The 14,314-nt window shown below is 39.8% G+C and overlaps 1 non-coding gene across 1 annotated transcript; it reads left to right on the top strand.

The window, feature by feature from the left end:
- The first annotated feature begins 6,835 nt into the window (after positions 1-6,835).
- LOC112793696 (small nucleolar RNA R71) lies at positions 6,836-6,943 on the top strand. Its single transcript, XR_003198397.1, has one exon. It is a non-coding gene; the product is annotated as a small nucleolar RNA R71 (small nucleolar RNA).
- The last annotated feature ends 7,371 nt before the right edge of the window (positions 6,944-14,314 follow it).

Below are 14,314 nucleotides of genomic sequence, written 5' to 3'. Positions count from 1 at the left end.
AATCAAGCTTTAATAAAGATAATCAAGCCATAAAATATTAATCAACTCAAATGCATGCATTTATTAAACTTTAAAAGTATTCTAAAAGTGAAATAAATAAGTCATATTAATATTTTAAGTTTAATTTACTTTTGTTACTAGAATAGTAGAATTACAATTTCAAATATTCAAAATACAACTTCATTTCCATAATTTTGTTGTCATGCATAATATTCTAGGATGACATTTGGTATATACTACTCCTATGTTTAGTAAATTCAAGATTTTTTAAGATCGTTCTTATTAGTCTCCATTTAAATAGGAGAGTGTTGTTTTTTATTCATAATTAATCTCTTTTGACATTACCATCAAAGATCAATGATGCCAGGGCATCTAGGCCAGTTTCACTGACCTTTTCTTTACTGTTTTAGGGTAGTTTCATGCATTTTCTTAGTGAATACGGCAAGTTTTGGATGAAAATACACTTACACCTTGATTCAAGCAACTATTGTGAATTTCATATGATTTCATGAGGATTTTGCTAGAATTGCATGATAAATTGATGATGCATAATCTCATGACTTTGGCTAGAGCTTTGATGTACTTTATTTGCTTGATTTCAGGGCAAAGGAAGCAAGGAAGAACCACGTTAGCATTCAGGTTAATCTAGTTAACGTGAACACTAACGTGGAATGGCAAATAGCTTGCAACGTTAATGAGAAAAGTGATCACCAATAACGCCTGCGAAGCCGTCAATAGCTCACGTTACTTGCCACGTTAACTAAGTTAACATGGTAGTTAACGTGGAGACAAAAGGGAACTCCAACGTTAGTGGAAAACGTGAACACCACTAACGTTCTACTCCAACGTTAGTGGTAAACGTGAACACCACTAACGTTCCAAGACTTGGCAATGAGCTACGTTAAGAGTCACGTTAACTAAGTTAACGTGAACTCTAACATAGAAGAGAAGAACAACGCCAACGTTAGTGACACTCACCTTTGTCACTAACGTTGGATCAACTAGCATTGCCTACGTTAGTGGTCACGTTAAGACCACTAACGTGAGAGTTAACGTGGAGTTGAGGATTGATGAGCCAACGTTAGTGACACTCACTTTTGTCACTAACGTTGGAAGATGGCATTACTACCACGTTAAGAGCCACGTTAACTGGTATGCGAAATTGTGATCAATACTTTTCATAAATCAAATAATCCCCGGTAATGAATCCAAAAACTTGGTGTTCAATACCATGGCATAAACACAACTTCGCACAACTAACCAGCAAGTGTACTGGGTCGTCCAAGTAATAAACCTTACGCGAGTAAGGGTCGATCCCACAGAGATTGTTGGTATGAAGCAAGCTATGGTCACCTTGTAAATCTTAGTCAGGCAAACTCAAATGGGTATGGTGATAAACGAATAAAATATAAAGATAAAGATAGAGATACTTATGTAATTCATTGGTAGGAATTTCAGATAAGCGTATGAAGATGCTTGTCCCTTCCGTCTCTCTGCTTTCCTGCTGTCTTCATCCAATTCTTCCTACTCCTTTCCATGGCAAGCTTAAGCAAGGGTTTCACCGTTGTCAGTGGCTACCTCCCATCCTCTCAGTGAAAATGTTCAACGCACCCTGTCACGGCACGGCTATCCATCTGTCGGTTCTCGATCAGGCCGGAATAGAATCTAGTGATTCTTTTGCGTCTGTCACTAACGCCCCGCCCTCAGGAGTTTGAAGCACGTCACAGTCATTCAATCATTGAATCCTACTCAGAATACCACAGACAAGGTTAGACCTTCCGGATTCTCTTGAATGCCGCCATCAGTTCTAGCCTATACCACGAAGATTCCGGTTAAAGAATCCAAGAGATATTCACCCAATCGAAGGTAGAACGGAGGTGGTTGTCAGTCACACGTTCATAGGTGAGAATGATGATGAGTGTCACGGATCATCACATTCATCAAGTTGAAGAACAAGTGATATCTTAGAATAAGAACAAGCGGAATTGAATAGAAGAACAATAGTAATTGCATTAATACTCGAGGTACAGCAGAGCTCCACACCTTAATCTATGGTGTGTAGAAACTCCACCGTTGAAAATACATAAGAACAAGGTCTAGGCATGGCCGAATGGCCAGCCTCCCAATGATCTAAGATAGCATCAGAACAAAGATAACTACCCAGATATCTCAATACAATAGTAAAAGGTCCTACTTATAGAGAACTAGTAGCCTAGGGTGTACAGAGATGAGTAAATGACATAAAAATCCACTTCCGGGCCCACTTGGTGTGTGCTTGGGATGAGCATTGAAGCATTTTCGTGTAGAGACTCCTCTTAGAGTTAAACGCCAGCTTTGGTGCCAGTTTGGGCGTTTAACTCCCATTCTTGTGCCAGTTCCGGCGTTTAACGCTGGAATTCCTGAGGGTAACTTTGAACGCCGGTTTGGGCCATCAAATCTTGGGCAAAATATGGACTATCATATATTGCTGGAAAGCCCAGGATGTCTACTTTCCAACGCCGTTAAGAGCGCGCCAATTGGGCTTCTGTAGCCCCAGAAAATCCACTTCGAGTGCAGAAAGGTCAGAATCCAACAGCATCTGCAGTCCTTTTTAGTCTCTGAATCAGATTTTTGCTCAGGTCCCTCAATTTCAGCCAGAAAATACCTGAAATCACAGAAAAACACACAAACTCATAGTAAAGTCCAGAAAAGTGAATTTTAACTAAAAACTAATAAAAATATACTAAAAACTAACTAGATCATACTAAAAACATACTAAAAACAATGCCAAAAAGCATACAAATTAGCCGCTCATCACAACACCAAACTTAAATTGTTGCTTGTCCTCAAGCAACTGAAAATCAATTAAGATAAAAAGAAGAGAATATGCAATGAATTCCAAAAACATCTATGAAGATCAGTATCAATTAGATGAGCGGGGCTATTAGCTTTTTGCCTCTGAACAGTTTTGGCATCTCACTCTATCCTTTGAAATTCAGAATGGTTGGCTTCTTTAGGAACTCAGAATCCAGATAGTGTTATTGATTCTCCTAGTTGAGTATGATGATTCTTGAACATAGCTACTTATTGAGTCTTGGCCGTGGCCCAAAGCACTCTGTCTTCCAGTATTACCACCGGATACATACATGCCACAGACACATAATTGGGTGAACCTTTTCAGATTGTGACTCAGCTTTGCTAGAGTCCCCAATTAGAGGTGTCCAGGGTTCTTAAGCACACTCTTTTTGCCTTGGATCACAACTTTATTTCTTTCTTTTTCTTCTTTTTTTTTCGAAATTTTTTTTTTGAATCACTACTTTTTCTTGCTTCAAGAATCATTTTATTGATTTTTCAGATCCTCAGTAAATGTCTCCTTTTTCATCATTCTTTCAAGAGCCAACATTCATGAACCACAAATTCAAAAGACATATGCACTGTTTAAGCATACATTCAGAAAACAAAAGTATTGCCACCACATCAAAATAATCAAACTGTTATAAAATTCAAAATTCATGCAATTCTTTTCTTTTTCAATTAAGAACATTTTTCATTTAAGAGAGGTGATGGATTCATAGGACATTCATAACTTTAAGGCATAGACACTAATGATCACAAGACACAAACATAGACAAACATAAGCACTAAAATTCGAAAAACAGGAAAATAAAGAACAAGGAAATTAAAGAACGGGTCCACCTTAGTGATGGCGGCTCTTTCTTCCTCTTGAAGATCCTATGGAGTGCTTGAGCTCCTCAATGTCTCTTCCTTGTCTTTGTTGCTCCTCTCTCATGATTCTTTGATCTTCTCTAATTTCATGGAGGATGATGGAGTGTTCTTGATGCTCCACCCTTAGTTGTCCCATGTTGGACTCAATTCTCCTAGGGAGGTGTTGATTTACTCCCAATAGTTTTGTGGAGGAAAGTGCATCCCTTGAGGTATCTCAGGGATTTTATGAGGAGGAATTTCCTCATGCTTGCTCCATCCTTTTCTTAGTGATGGGCTTGAGGTCATGCCTTCTCAGTTGAACCGGCTTCCCTCTTGAGTTTTCTCTTCCATTGAGCGCCCTCTTCACAAATGTTTATGAGGACTTGGTCCAACCATTGATCAAAGTTGACCCTTTTTGAGTTTGAAAGGGATCTCGGGGATCACCTTCTTCAAGGCCACAACTTCATAGAAGTGGTCTTGATGCACCCTTGAGATAAATCTCTCCATCTCCCATGACTCGGAGGTAGAAGCTTTTGCCTTCCCTTTCCTCTTTCTAGAGGTTTCTCCGGCCTTGGATGCCATAAATGGTTATGGAAAAACAAAAAGCAATGCTTTTACCATACCAAACTTAAAAGGTTTGCTCGTCCTCGAGCAAAAGAAGAAAGAAGAGAGTAGAAGAAGAAGAAATGAGGAAGAAGGGAATGTCTTTGTGTTCGGCCAAAGGGGGGAAGTGTTGTTTAGGTTATGTGAAAATGAAGGAGTGAAGATGGGTTTATATAGGAGTGGGGGGAAGGATGAGGGTTCGGTCATGTATGGGAGGGTTTGGGTGGGAAAGTGGTTTGAATTTGAATGGTGAGGTAGGTGGGGTTTTGTGAAGGATGGATGTGAGTGGTGAAGAGAAAGAAGGGATTTGATAGGTGAAGGGTTTTTGGGGAAAAGGTGTTGAGGTGATTGGTGAATGGGTGAAGAAGAGAGAGAGAGTGGTGGGGTAGGTAGGGATCCTGTGGGGTCCACAGATCCTGAGGTGTCAAGGAAAAGTCATCCCTGCACCAAATGGCAAGCAAAATTGCGTTTTTAGCCATTTTTGGCGTTAAACGCTGGGCTGGTGCCCATTTCTGGCGTTTAACGCCAGCTTCTTGCCCTTTTCTGGCGTTTAACGCCAGTCTGGTGCCCCTTTCTGGCGTTAAACGCCCAGAATGGTGCCAGACTGGGCGTTAAACGCCCATCTGCTAACCTTACTGGCGTTTAAACGCCAGTAGGTGCGTCCTCCAGGGTGTGCTGTTTTTCTTCCTGTTTTTCATTCTGTTTTTGCTTTTTTTCATTGATTTTGTGACTTCTCATGATCATCATCCTACAAAAAACATAAAATAACAAAAGAAAATAGTCAAAATATAACATTGGGTTGCCTCCCAACAAGCGCTTCTTTAATGTTAGTAGCTTGACAGTGGGCTCTCATGGAGCCTCAGAAATGCTCAGAGCCATGTTGGAACCTCCCAACACCAAACTTAGAGTTTGAATGTGGGGGTTCAACACCAAACTTAGAGTTTGATTGTGGCCTCCCAACACCAAACTTAGAGTTTGACTGTGGGGGCTCTGTTTGGCTCTGTTTTGAGAGAAGCTCTTCATGCTTCCTCTCCATGATGACAGAGGGATATCCTTGAGCCTTAAACACCAAGGATTCTTCATTCACTTGAACGATCAATTCTCCTCTATCAACATCAATCACAGCCCTTGCTGTGGCTAGGAAGGGTCTGCCAAGGATGATGGATTCATCCATGCACTTTCCAATCTCTAGGACTATGAAATCAGTAGGGATGTAATGGTCTTCAACTTTAACCAGAACATCCTCTACAAGTCCATAGGCTTGTTTTCTTGAATTGTCTGCCATCTCTAGTGAGATTTTTGCAGCTTGCACCTCAGAGATCCCTAACTTCTCCATTACAGAGAGAGGCATGAGGTTTACACTTGACCCTAAGTCACACAAGGCCTTCTTGAAGGTCATGGTGCCTATGGTACAAGGTATTGAAAACTTCCCAGGATCCTGTCTCTTTTGAGGCAGTTTCTGCCTAGACAAGTCATCCAGTTCTTTGGTGAGCAAAGGAGGTTCATCCTCCCAAGTCTCATTTCCAAATAACTTGTCATTTAGCTTCATGATAGCTCCAAGGTATTTAGCAACTTGCTCTTCAGTGACATACTCATCCTCTTCAGAGGAAGAATACTCATCAGAGCTCATGAATGGCAGAAGTAAGTCCAATGGAATCTCTATGGTCTCATTTTGAGCCTCAGATTCCCATGGTTCCTCATTGGGGAACTCATTGGAGGCCAGTGGACGTCCATTGAGGTCTTCCTCAGTGGCGTTCACTGCCTCTCCTTCCTCCCAAAATTCGGCCATGTTGATGGCCTTGCACTCTCCTTTTGGATTTTCTTCTGTATTGCTTGGAAGAGTACTAGGAGGGAGTTCAGTAATTTTCTTACTCAGCTGACCCACTTGTCCCTCCAAATTTCTAATGGAAGACCTTGTTTCAGTCATGAAACTTTGAGTGGTTTTGATTAGATCAGAGACTATGGTTGCTAAGTCAGAGTTATTCTGCTTAGAACTCTCTGTCTGTTGCTGAGAAGATGATGGAAAAGGCTTGCTATTGCTAAACCTGTTTCTTCCACCATTATTATTGTTGAAACCTTGTTGAGGTCTCTGTTGATCCTTCCATGAGAGATTTGGATGATTTCTCCATGAAGGGTTATAGGTGTTTCCATAGGGTTCTCCCATGTAATTCACCTCTTCCATTGAAGGGTTCTCAGGATCATAAGCTTCTTCCTCAGATGAAGCCTCCTTAGTACTGCTTGGTGCATTTTGCATTCCAGACAGACTTTGAGAAATCATATTGACTTGTTGAGTCAATATTTTGTTCTGAGCCAATATGGCATTCAGAGTGTCAATCTCAAGAACTCCTTTCTTCTGACTAGTCCCATTGTTCACAGGATTTCTTTCAGAAGTGTACATGAATTGGTTATTTGCAACCATTTCAATTAGCTCTTGAGCTTCTGTAGGCGTCTTCTTCAGATGAAGAGATCCTCCAGCAGAGCTATCCAAAGACATTTTGGATAGTTCAGAGAGACCATCATAGAAAATACCTATGATGCTCCATTTAGAAAGCATATCAGAAGGGCACTTTCTGATTAATTGTTTGTATCTTTCCCAAGCTTCATAGAGGGATTCTCCTTCCTTCTGTCTGAAGGTTTGGACTTCCACTCTAAGCTTACTCAATTTTTGAGGTGGAAAGAACTTTGCCAAGAAGGCATTGACTAGCTTTTCCCAAGAGTCCAGGCTTTCTTTAGGTTGAGAGTCCAACCATGTCCTAGCTCTGTCTCTTACAGCAAAAGGGAATAGCATAAGTCTGTAGACCTCAGGGTCAACCCCATTAGTCTTGACTGTGTCACAGATTTGCAAGAATTCAACTAAAAACTGATGAGGATCTTCCAATGGAAGTCCATGGAACTTGCAATTCTGTTGCATTAGAGAAACTAATTGAGGCTTAAGCTCAAAGTTGTTTGCTCCAATGGCAGGGATAGAGATGCTTCTCCCATAAAAGTCGGGAGTAGGTGCAGTAAAGTCACCCAGCACCTTCCTTGCATTGTTGGCATTGTTGTTGTTTTCTGCTGCCATAGGTTCTTCTTCTTTGAAGATTTCTGTTAGGTCCTCTACAGAGAGTTGTGCTTTGGCTTCTCTTAGCTTTCTCTTCAAGGTCCTTTCAGGTTCAGGATCAGCCTCAACAAGAATGCTTTTGTCCTTGCTCCTGCTCATAAGAAAGAGAAGGGAACAAGAAAATGTGGAATCCTCTATGTCACAGTATAGAGATTCCTTTAGGTGTCAGAGGAAAAGAAAAGTAGAAGACAGAAGTAGAAAATTCGAACTTATCAAAGGAGATGGAGTTCGAATTTTGCATTAAGGAATAGTATTAATCCATAAATAGAAGGATGTGAGAAGAAGGGAAGTAATTTTCGAAAATTAAGTAAAAGATTTTGAAAACATTTTTGAAAAACACTAATTGATTTTCGAAAATGAAAGTAGAAAAGAAATCAAGTGATATTTGAAAAAGATTTTGAAATTAGAAATCAAAAAGATTTGATTGAAAACTATTTTGAAAAAGATGTGGTTAAGAAGATATGATTAGTTTTAAAAAGATGTGATTGAGAAGATATGATTTGAAAAACATTTTAAAAAGATTTGATTTTGAAAATTAAAAACTTAGCTAACAAGAAAAGATATGATTCAAACATTAAACCTTTCTCAACAGAAAAGGCAACATACTTGAAATGTTGAATCAAATCATTAATTGATAGCAAGTATTTTTAAAAATAGAAAGAAATTGATTTTGAAAACATATGATTGAAAAGATATGATTTGAAAAAGATTTGATTTTGAAAAAGTTTGAAAACTGAAAAAAAATCTGCATTAAAAACAAAATCTTCCCTCTTGTGCCATCCTGGCGTTAAACGCCCAGAATGGTGCACATTCTGGCGTTTAACGCCCAAAACTATACCCTTTTGGGCGTTAAACGCCCAACCAGGTACCCTGGCTGGCGTTTAAACGCCAGTCTGTCCTTCTTCATTGGGCGTTTTGAACGCCCAGCTTTTTCTGTGTAATTCCTCTGCTGTATGTTCTGAATCTTCAATTCTCTATATTATTGACTTGAGAAGACACAAATTAAAAATATTTTTGGATTTTTAATAATAAGGAAAAATCAAAATGCAACAAGAATCAAATAACAATGCATGCAAGACACCAAACTTAGCAGTTTGTATACTACTGACACTAATGAGAATGCATATGAGACACACAAAACATTCAAGTCAAGAGAATTTAAAGATTAGAGTAAGAAATCATCAAGAACATCTTGAAGATCACTAAGACACATGAATGAATGCATGCAATTGACACCAAACTTAACATAAGACACTAGACTCAAACAAGAAATATTTTTGGATTTTATGACTTTGTAATTAATTTTTTTTTGTGATTTTCGAAAATTAAGTGGAAAAAGAAAATGAAGGTATCAAAATTCTTAATGAGAATTCCAGGAATCAGTGCAATACTAGTCTAAGACTCCGGTCCAGGAATTAGACATGGCTTCACAGCCAGCCAAGCTTTCAAGGAAAGTTTCGGTCCAAAACACTAGACATGGCCAATGGCCAGCCAAGCCTTAGCAGATCACTGCTCCAAAAGCAAGATTGATAGAGATCAACAAGCTTTTGTGATGATAAGTTGAAACCTCGGTCCAATGAAATTAGACATGGCTTCACAGCCAGCCAGATTTCAACAGATCATCATGAAACTCTAGAATTCATTCTCAAGAACTCTGAAAAAAAAATACCTAATCTAAGCAACAAGATGAACCGTCAGTTGTCCATACTCGAACAATCCCCGGCAACGGCGCCAAAAACTTGGTATGCGAAATTGTGATCAATAATTTTCATAAATCAAATAATCCCCGGTAATGAATCCAAAAACTTGGTGTTCAATACCATGGCATAAACACAACTTCGCACAACTAACCAGCAAGTGTACTGGGTCGTCCAAGTAATAAACCTTACGCGAGTAAGGGTCGATCCCACAGAGATTGTTGGTATGAAGCAAGCTATGGTCACCTTGTAAATCTTAGTCAGGCAAACTCAAATGGGTATGGTGATAAACGAATAAAATATAAAGATAAAGATAGAGATACTTACGTAATTCATTGGTAGGAATTTCAGATAAGCGTATGAAGATGCTTGCCCTTCCGTCTCTCTGCTTTCCTACTGTCTTCATCCAATTCTTCCTACTCCTTTCCATGGCAAGCTTAAGCAAGGGTTTCACCGTTGTCAGTGGCTACCTCCCATCCTCTCAGTGGAAATGTTCAACGCACCCTGTCACGGCACGGCTATCCATCTATCGGTTCTCGATCAGGCCGGAATAGAATCCAGTGATTCTTTTGCGTCTGTCACTAACGCCCCGCCCTCAGGAGTTTGAAGCACGTCACAGTCATTCAATCATTGAATCCTACTCAGAATACCACAGACAAGGTTAGACCTTCCGGATTCTCTTGAATGCCGCCATCAGTTCTAGCCTATACCACGAAGATTCCGGTTAAAGAATCCAAGAGATATTCACCCAATCGAAGGTAGAACAGAGGTGGTTGTCAGTCACACGTTCATAGGTGAGAATGATGATGAGTGTCACGGATCATCACATTCATCAAGTTGAAGAAAAAGTGATATCTTAGAACAAGAACAAGCGGAATTGAATAGAAGAACAATAGTAATTGCATTAATACTCGAGGTACAGCAGAGCTCCACACCTTAATCTATGGTGTGTAGAAACTCCACCGTTAAAAATACATAAGAACAAGGTCTAGGCATGGCCGAATGGCCAGCCTCCCAATGATCTAAGATAGCATCAGAACAAAGATAACTACCCAGATATCTCAATACAATAGTAAAAGGTCCTACTTATAGAGAACTAGTAGCCTAGGGTGTACAGAGATGAGTAAATGACATAAAAATCCACTTCCGGGCCCACTTGGTGTGTGCTTGGGCTGAGCATTGAAGCATTTTCGTGTAGAGACTCCTCTTGGAGTTAAACGCCAGCTTTGGTGCCAGTTTGGGCGTTTAACTCCCATTCTTGTGCCAGTTCCGGCGTTTAACGCTGGAATTCCTGAGGGTGACTTTGAACGCCGGTTTGGGCCATCAAATCTTGGGCAAAGTATGGACTATCATATATTGCTGGAAAGCCCAGGATGTCTACTTTCCAACGCCGTTAAGTGCGCGCCAATTGGGCTTCTGTAGCTCCAGAAAATCCACTTCGAGTGCAGGAAGGTCAGAATCCAACAGCATCTGCAGTCCTTTTTAGTCTCTGAATCAGATTTTTGCTCAGGTCCCTCAATTTCAGCCAGAAAATACCTGAAATCACAGAAAAACACACAAACTCATAGTAAAGTCCAGAAAAGTGAATTTTAACTAAAAACTAATAAAAATATACTAAAAACTAACTAGATCATACTAAAAACATACTAAAAACAATGCCAAAAAGCGTACAAATTATCCGCTCATCATTAACTTAGTTAACGTGAGCTCTAACGTGAAGAATAGAGGCACTTGGAGCGTTAGTGACAAAGATAAGTGTCACTAACGCTCTCGAAGGTGAAGCATACCCCCCGTTAAGAGCCACGTTAGTTACACTAACGTGAACTCTAACGTAAGGACAAAAGGCACATAGCAATGTTATTGGAAAAGGTGAGTCCCAATAACGCTTGCGAAAGGGACATAAGCTAATGTTATTGGGAAAAGTGAGTCCCAATAACGTTAGCAAAGATGTAGAAGGCAACATTAGTGGTCACGTTAGTGCCACTAACGTTGGAGTTAACGTGGGGTATTTGAGGGTGGAACGTTAGTGGAAAAAGTGATTGCCACTAACATTCTCGAACCCACAATGTCACTTAACGTTAATCTCACTAACGCCCATGCCTAATTCATACTTCTCTGCAAGTTGGGCCCACTAAAGATTAGAACTGCTTCAACTCAAGATCCAGAGCCCACATCCAAGACTTGAAGAACTCACTAGAAGATCAAGAGGAGTAGTATATATAGGAGTAGTTTTGAACTATAGAGAAGCTTGGCACTTTTGGAGAACTACCTCTGTATATTTACTTTTCTGCACTTTTAGCATGGATTCTTCTTTTCTGCCATTTTTTATTTCTAGAGCTATGAACAACTAAACCCCTTTCATTGGGTTAGGGAGCTCTGTTGTAATTTGATGGATCAATTATAGTTTTCATTCTTCTTCTTCTTTCTTTTCTCTTGATCTTACTAGAAAGCTTTCGATCTTCATCTAATTGGATTGTTATCTTGGGAAAGAAACTCTCCATAATTGGATCTCCTCTGAGCCTTGGAAAATGGATGAAGAGATCATGCTAGAAATGCTTTCTCATGTTGGACCAAATTGGGGTTTGGGCGGATATAGTGACATGTAATCCTCCCAACACTTTGATTTGGAAATACATGTGGTATAATCAGTGACCATACTTCATCTCTTTCCATGAGTAATTAAATCAAGGAATTGGGCAATTGTTCAAGTTTAGAGAGATTGGATTGCCAAGGAATTGGAATCCAATCACTTAAGATTGCCAAGGAGATCAATGAATGCATTGATTGAGGAAGAGATGAGAATGAATTTGATCCGGAGAATGCAACATCTCCTGAACCCAATGATTTTCCCATTTCTGATCTTACCCATTCTCTTTACTTTCTGTCATTTATTTTCATGCTCATTGCCCCAAATCCCCATTTAAGATTCTGTACTTTATTTTCTGTTATTTACTTTCCTGCCATTTAATTTTTCTGCAATTCTCAACTACATCTTGCTTAGCTCAAATAGGATAATCTTCCAAGTAAAGTTGCTTGACCAATCAATCCTTGTGGGATTCGACCTCACTCTATTGTGAGTTTTTACTTGACGACAATTCGGTATACTTGCCGAAGGAAATTTGTTGAGAGACAAATTTTCATGCATCAAGTTTATGGCACCGTTGCCGGGGATTGATTTTGAATCAACAATGATTAAGTTGGAAGATCACTAGATTGAGCATTTTTATTTTTCTTTATTTGTTTATTTGATTCAGTCAAATTCCTTCAGTTTGTTTAGTTCTTCCTCATCCCCTTTAACCTCTTTATTTTTCTTTTTTTTTTCTTTGCTAATTACAATTCTGCTCATTAACCCACTAACTGTTTGATAATTTGCATCACTCACACTAACAATTACTCTAACAAGAATAATCTCTTCATTCTATCTCTTGCTGTGATTTTTGTTAGTTGTATGACAGGGAGAAGAGAGAGAGCTTCAACTTCCTTCGATTCAGAACCTGAAAGGACCCTCTAGAGACTAAGGAGGGAAGCAAGAGGGAAAGGAATTGTTGGTGCTAAGGAAGAGGAAGAGTACTTTGAGCCCAACATAGAAGAGAGTTTGGAAAACAATCATGAAGAAGAAGCTCACAACCATGCTAAAGAAGGCCCTGCAAACTGTGCTGGGCAAGAAAGGAGAGTTCTAGGCTCCTACATTAATCCTAACCCAGGAAACTGTGGAAGTAGCATTCAGAAGCCCACTATACATGCCAACAACTTTGAACTAAAACCCCAGCTCATCACCCTTGTTCAAAACAATTATTCATTTGGAGGAAGTGCTCAAGAAGACCCCAATCAACACCTAACCACCTTCCTGAGAATTTGTGACACTGTGAAGTCTAATGGAGTCCACCCGAATGTCTATAGGATGCTCTTGTTCCCTTTTTCACTCAGGGACAAGGCATCAAAATGGCTTGAATCCTTTCCAAAGGAGAGCTTAACAAATTGGGAAGATGTGGTGAACAAATTTTTGGCAAGATTCTACCCTCCTCAAAGAATCAACAGGCTGATAGCTGAGGTGCAAACCTTTAGGTAGCAAGATGGTGAGACTCTCTATGAAGCATGGGAGAGATTCAAGGACTTAACAAGAAGATGCCCACCAGAAATGTTCAATGAATGGGTTCAACTTCACATTTTCTATGAAGGTCTTTCCTATGAGTCAAAGAAGGTCATAGATCATTCATCAGGAGGCTCTCTAAATAAGAAGAAAACCATTGAAGAAGCCATAGATGTCATTGAAATAGTTGCTGAGAATGACTACTTCTATGCCTCCGAAAGAAGTAACACTAGAGGAGTAATGGAGCTGAACCACATGGATGCATTGCTAGCTCAAAATAAGATGATCATCAAGCAGCTAGCAGATTTTACTAAGAAGGTAGAGGAAAACAAGTTGAAGCAGCCATCACTTCATCACCAGCTCAAGAAGGAGTGAAAATAGAAGGAGAAGGTGACTGGGAGCAAGCCAATTATGTTGGAAACTCACCTAGACAAATCCATGATCCATATTCCAAAACTTACAACTCTGGATGGAGAAATCACCTCAACTTTGGGTGGGGAAATCAACAAGACCAAGGTCAAGATCAGAGACGCCACAACCTCAATTCCAACAACAATGCAACTCACCAACACACCTCACAAAGATCCTATCAACACCCACCTAACCAACCTTCTCAACCCACTATCTCTAACAGATGATAGACTCTCAAAGATTGAGGCTCTACTTGAAAACTTATGTAGAGAAGTCCAAGACAATAAGGTGTTTAAGGAAGAAGTGTGAGCCAATATCAAAAACCAAGGGGAAAACATCAAGAGATTGGAGTCCCAAGTAGGGTATCTATCTTAACAATTTTCCAAACCCACTGATGGATTCCCCAGTGACACAGAGAAGAATCCAAGGGGAGAAACAAAGAAAGTAAGGTGGGAGGAATGTAAGATGATAACCACAAATGATGAGAAGAGTATGAATGGAGTAGAACACCTCCATGATAATCACAAGAAAAACCAGGAAGAAATAAGTCATACACCCCAACCCATACTCAAGGAAGAGCTGAAGAAGAAGGAGGTATTGAACCCATATGCACCTTTTCCCCAAAGGCTTAAAGGTGGTGTATTAGGGAGAATGTATTCAAGGTTCCTCGATATGTTTGCATCTCTTGATATAAATATACCATTCATTAAGGGCCTCCAGAAAATGCCT

This window comes from Arachis hypogaea, chromosome 3 (genome assembly GCF_003086295.3).
Source record: "Arachis hypogaea cultivar Tifrunner chromosome 3, arahy.Tifrunner.gnm2.J5K5, whole genome shotgun sequence".
Lineage (NCBI taxonomy): Eukaryota > Viridiplantae > Streptophyta > Magnoliopsida > Fabales > Fabaceae > Arachis > Arachis hypogaea.
Note: the sequence above shows the minus strand (reverse complement) of the source record. Positions and strands in the feature narration are given on the sequence as shown.